The sequence below is a fragment of the Centropristis striata genome, chromosome 4 (assembly GCF_030273125.1).
Source record: "Centropristis striata isolate RG_2023a ecotype Rhode Island chromosome 4, C.striata_1.0, whole genome shotgun sequence".
NCBI classification, from domain to species: domain Eukaryota; kingdom Metazoa; phylum Chordata; class Actinopteri; order Perciformes; family Serranidae; genus Centropristis; species Centropristis striata.
In genome coordinates, this window is record NC_081520.1 from 22,817,202 (window position 1) to 22,823,201 (window position 6,000).

General features: G+C 38.6%; 1 protein-coding gene across 3 annotated transcripts in view; it reads right to left on the reverse strand.

Moving 5' to 3' along the window:
* The window catches only part of lsamp (limbic system associated membrane protein), a 702,186-nt gene that overhangs the window by 276,495 nt on the left and 419,691 nt on the right, over nt 1–6,000 (reverse strand). The gene's annotated exons all lie outside the window — the stretch shown is intronic.

Genomic DNA, 6,000 nt, shown 5'->3' on the forward strand with positions numbered 1-6,000 from the left:
ACTTTATTCTACATCTCTCATTTAAAATGTCAAAAATAAACTGTTTGGAATGACTAGATCCTGTTAAAAACATGAAATTCTGTCAAGCCTTGATTGATTCTGCATAGACGAACGGTCACATGACAAATATTTACAAAAAATCAGACAGAACTGCAGATTGTTTACACAGAGCTGAGAGAAGAGGACAGGAGAGGCTGCAAATTGTTCTATATGTATTATTCGTGGAGACGCTATTTCCTTTCAATATTCATGACGCTTGTAGGCACTTTGAAAAGTGACCATAGAATGTAATATAGAATTCTTAATATCAAAAACAGCATGACTTTGGATCATTGTCTTTTCCATATAGTTCAGAGATTTAGAGAGTATTTCTTTTATCTACCACAACCTGCAAATGGAGATCCTGTATGCTTTCAACACATTATGCTGCAGGATTAGTACGAAGTGTGCTGTGGAAGCAAACAATCAGTTTTTCTCACAGTGGGGCTCGTCGGGGCTGTCAGTTAACTTCCAACATCCAGAAAGTCTTTGTTTCCTCGACGGAGAAGTGCAGTTATTTAGAGTTTGGCTGATGCACACAGCAGCACTCAAAGACGCATCAGCCATCAGAGTTCAATAGTTGAGGTTTTAATAATGCAATTGAAAATAACTGTATTCTGAGGCATTGGAAAGCGTATTGGAAGTTAAATTAGACTAACATCATGTCTTGTGTAGTTCCTGAGCCTCTAGCATATTTCACAAATAATATGTGGCTGATTCAAATTAAAGGCAGATAGTTCTGGGGTACGTTTTGACAAAGATCCTCTGGGGCGAAGCACAAGTGCAGAATCATCTTCCCCGAAAGTAACAAGGCAGGCAGAGTGTATTGTCAAAGTGCAGATAATTGACCCAGAGGAGAGCAATCACAGAGACTCTGTCATTAATGCTTTAATAAGCAATTGTCAATTATCAGGGCTGACATTGCAACCTCCCCCGTAAGGCAACTGCAGAGTAAGGGACTGAAAAAAAGCAATTAAAAGTAAACTATTGTGACACAGAAATGGCTGTAAGAAATGTGGCAAAACTTTTGTTTTTCTTTTTCCTCAGATTTATATTGTGACTTGCAGCGGATGAGGGGAGTTTGATTTCACTTGTTGGCATCATTCTTGTAAAAAAAAAAGTAGTAGAAAAAAATGAATAAAAAAACTAAGCCATGGAAAGAAGGCTCTGAAATATGGGATGTTTTTTACTGACCTAAATCTTATAGGTCTGAAACATGAGTGCTGGGATTCAGGCCTTGATTTAATATGCTGGGACTTGTGTTCACGCTTTTCAGGGGCAAATGTCACTTCAAGAAGAAACTAATTTTTTTTTTTAAAGTTCCCCTTTAGAGCGAGAAGACAGCTCGGGGACAAATGTAAGACCCAGTTAGCCGTTAATCTTTGAACCTCAACACAGTGGCACGAGATCATTAAAATGATAGAGAGTTGAGGATGCAGTATGCTTACATGGTTATTTCCGTGTAAAGCATGTTACACAACTAAAGATCCCAAGCAACTTTATTACCAAACATCACCACTGATATGGATGCTGTTACTAGAGTTTAATCCACAGCTGTCTGAACACTGGATGAACTGTGATTCACTCCACATTACAAATGTCTTTATCTGAGACAACATTATGAGTATCTTCAAAAGAATCATCTGTTTCAGATTAACCCCTTCCTGGCCTGCTTAGGCAAAGGGGTTCAAAGGTTAAGAGCAGCTAAATCGACACATGTAAAGCTGACTTAAAGGAGAACATAGTTCCACTGAATGTCCGTCCTGTAAGACAGAAGACAAGCTGGTGAAAATCAATTTCGATTCAACGCAGTTCCCTATAGGCGCTGACAGCTGCTGAGAGATTTGTGCTGTCAATATTAAGTTTATGTTCACTTTTGATGTAGTCTGAGGGGAAATGAGACTCCGCGAACAAAGCATTGTTTCACAACAGCCTGAAAATAAGTCGGCTACATTACATGAGCCTGTCACAACAGAGTACTGTCACAGTTAACTGGCAGGTTTTATTATTAATTCAGGCTGATCTAAATCAAGAGTGTTTACACTGTGATCTGGAATGCATGGTGCTCCCTTAACTCTCTGAACCCCCCCTCAACAGATCGCCAAAAATAAACCATGTATCATAGAAAGAAACTTCAATAGATCATAGGTTGAAGATTAAGTTTCAGTTAGAAAAAGTAACCAAAACGAAGCTTAAAATTGTGATATTTCTGTCAAGATCACTTCATTCACTTTATTCTACATGTCATTTACATACATTTAAAACGTTGTCAGAAATTAACCATTTGGATTAACTAGACCCTGTTAAAAACATCAAATTCTGTCAATCACGTGACTAATATTCACTGAGAATCAGACAGAACTGCAGGCTGTTTACAGAGAGCAGAGAGGTGAGGACAGGAGAGGTTTTAGAGGTTGCAAATGAATATGTATTATTTGTGGAGACACTATTTTCTTATATTCATTTATATAAAAGATACCTTTTTATTCCAATTTTTAAAAATAGTTTATCAGAGAAATTCAACTTGCATTTTTATTATTTATTTTATTTCACTATAACTGTGTTATTCTGCACAAAGACATGTTTGAGTTGTACCCACTTCCAGTCCACTTCCATGATTGTGCTGATTCCATAGAGCTGCAGGAATATATATATATATATATATATATATACATATATATATATATATATATATATATTCCTGCAGCTCTATGGAATCAGCCACATTAAGGTTGTAACTCATACACCCTACTTTAAGAAATCTGTACTATGATTTTAAATGAATTAATTTAAAGCATAATTAAGCTTGGATATATACTTTTGACATGGGGTTTCACAGTGTGCCATTATAGTGCTGCAAATCTGAAAGTCTTCAGCATAAAGAGAGAAGTTTTGGCTTATTTATTCAGTGCAACACAGTTCTAGGCCCCTGGTAAAAATAAATTTCCTTCCTCATTTCAGTAGTGAGGCTTGCTGCTGTGTGTTCTGTCACAGCGGTTGTTTGGCCACATACTGTTTCTCTACTCCAGCATCCCTCCTCTTGTGCCATGAATGTCACGACTGCAGCCACAGGCTCCACTAAAGGAGCACAGGCCTTATTACGCCCCCAGGTCACCAATATCCCTTCAGCCTTCACAAAACCCAGCTTATGGAATCAGATACACTGTGTAGCTCGACAAATTACTAGCCGACGGCCTCCCACCCCTGCTCAAAGTTCTCGCATTTTAGCCCTCATGTTTTTTTTTCTCTTTGTTCCCTCTCCCTCTCACCCCCCGTATCCAATTTGTCAGGTGGAAACTGGGTGTGAAAAATGGTTGTGTTTTTCAATTGAGCCACAGGGGTCTGAGTTGCAGTTTATCGTTGCTTGACTGACAATAAATAACACTAATCACTAATGCCAAGCAGATACATTATAAACATCAAATTAATTATGACACTCGCTGAGTGATTACGGCAGATAATTATTCAAGGGTCGTTTATCAGAGATAATGGTTAAAATAGCAGACTTAAGGTGCAAGTGTTTTCTTGGAAAGGAGAATCTAATTTGGCTCTGGCTGAGCGCAAAGTCTGCCACCACCTCGAAAGGAGACAGACTGACTGGGTGACTAAACGGCTGAATATAGCAAAGACACAGTCAATTGGATTTGGAGAAGTGAAACAAATAGCTGTGACCTCTGGTGAGTTCAACAGTAACTGAGTCAATTGACTAATTTGATCAGCAGTTACCTGAATGGATGGCACCTGGTTGCAAGAAGGAATCCATTAAAGGGATTTATTACTTTGCACGTGTGTGTGTGTGTGTGTGTGTGTGTGTGTGTGTGTGTGTGTGTTAATAAGCAGTCATGGATTACTGACAGGCAGACTGGACACAGACCCAGAGGCCTAGAGTGTTAGCCCCTCGCCCGGTCTTAAACTAAAAAAAAACACTCAAAGAAACGTGTATCAACCAGGATGAGACTCAAAATGGCAACAATGAAATATAAAACTACAAGACTACAAAATAAGACCAAAGAGATTAAAAAACATGGAGAGGATTGGGGCCAGGTAAGATATAAAAAAAAATAATAATGAGAGGAAGGGAAAAATTAATTATGCACTTCGAGAAAAAAGTTTAAATGACGAGAATAAAATAAACTTTTTAAATTTGGTGAAGTAGACTGCAAGCTACAACCTGATTTTCCATCAATACGTCTAATATATGTCGAAAGAATTCACATAAATTACATAAAAGCAATAGTTGTGGTAGCTCATTTATGTTTCAGGAATTTAGTTCTACTATACTTTAAATATTGTTGTTAATGCTCATTTTATGACAATGATGAAAATGAGGTTGTAGCTTGCAGTCTACCTAACTGTTCAAATTGAAAACAATGTTCCCCTGATGTCTTATTGACACAGGAACAACCAATCTGTGAATAACTTTCCAACTTTACCAAACTCAAAAAATTTGCTTTATTCTGGTCATTTCAGCTTTTCCTCGAACTGCATAATGACAAAAATCCTCCCCTCGTTATTTTTTTCTCCTACCAGCCCCCAATCTTCTTCTGTTTAAAACACCTGCAAAGGAACCACAAAGAGACTCGTGATGATGTTGAAAAGGTGCAAAACAGCCACAAAAAGATTCTAACCAAATACAGAGACTCGAAATGACCACAAACAGACACAAAACATCTACTGAGGAAATCAAAACGACTACAAAGAGTCTCAGAGCAACTACAAACAGACCTAAGATAAACACAAAGAGACACATAATTACTACAAAGAGACTCAAAATGACAACAAAGTTACCCAAAAATAGAACAGACAAAAAAAAAACTAAACTACTAACAAAACTACTACAGAAAGGAAATATACAAGTAAAAAAATGAGCAAAACAATTAAAAAAGTGAGACACAAAATTACTACAAAGAGACACATAACAGCAACGCAAAGAGGCTAACATCTGTAAAGTTTTATGTTATTTAGAGTAAGAGGGGTGGTGGGGCCTCTTACATGTCTGTGCCCAGGGCCCCATTGTCTAATAATGTGCCCATGTATATATCAGGTGAGTAGATATGATTGTGTGACAACAGGATTTTTTACAGGCCGTGTTAAAGGTTTATCCAATAATTGCATTATATTTTCTCAAACTCATTTACTCACTGTAAATAAAGCATGGGGGTATGGAGAGGACAGAGAGAGGGAAATCAATGTGATCGAGCATTCTCTGCATCATATTCTACCACTGGACTTCCCTACAGTGCATCCCATTATGATGGGGGGGGGGGGGGGGCAAAGCTCCTTGTTTACAAAAACCTACCAAATCTAAATCCCTTCGCATTTCTAGTCTGCCACAAACACATGGCTCGGATCACGTGGTCAGTGACATCTGCCCAGCAGCATCACAATAGCAGAGAGTTGACAGCTTGCATTGTCTAGGAAGTGATTAAGTGGGATGCGAGGACACAGAAACGGACTCCACGTAACAGACAAAACTGGATTTGGGAGTGTGAAAATTGTAACGCTGCAAACAGGGATGTGACGCAATTGTGTTCAATTACAGTCTTTCTGACACTGATGCTACTTTCACCGACTTGTGCCCTGCAGGCTACAGTGCATCTTTTTCTTCTAAACATCCCGCAGTCATTTATACAATTTAAACAAGACTGCACTGTCTCCTCGCATCATCCGCTTAACTGTGACTAGAATCCCTGTCTTTGCCATTAATCCACTCACATACAGCAGCTCCGGACCCCGTGACGCACTTCGCCTTACCGAGCTAAATTAAGTACAAAAAAAGCTCCGACAAGCAGAGCTCCAGTGCTCGTTGCAGTCATGTAAACCGCCACAGAAGAGGGATGTCATTTGTAATGCCATATAGGGGAAAGATGATGGGGTGTTATGCATATTATAAAAATATTCTGGAGATTTTTGTCAAGATGGGTTGATGGAATAAAAGTTATCTCCCACCCGAACACTTCC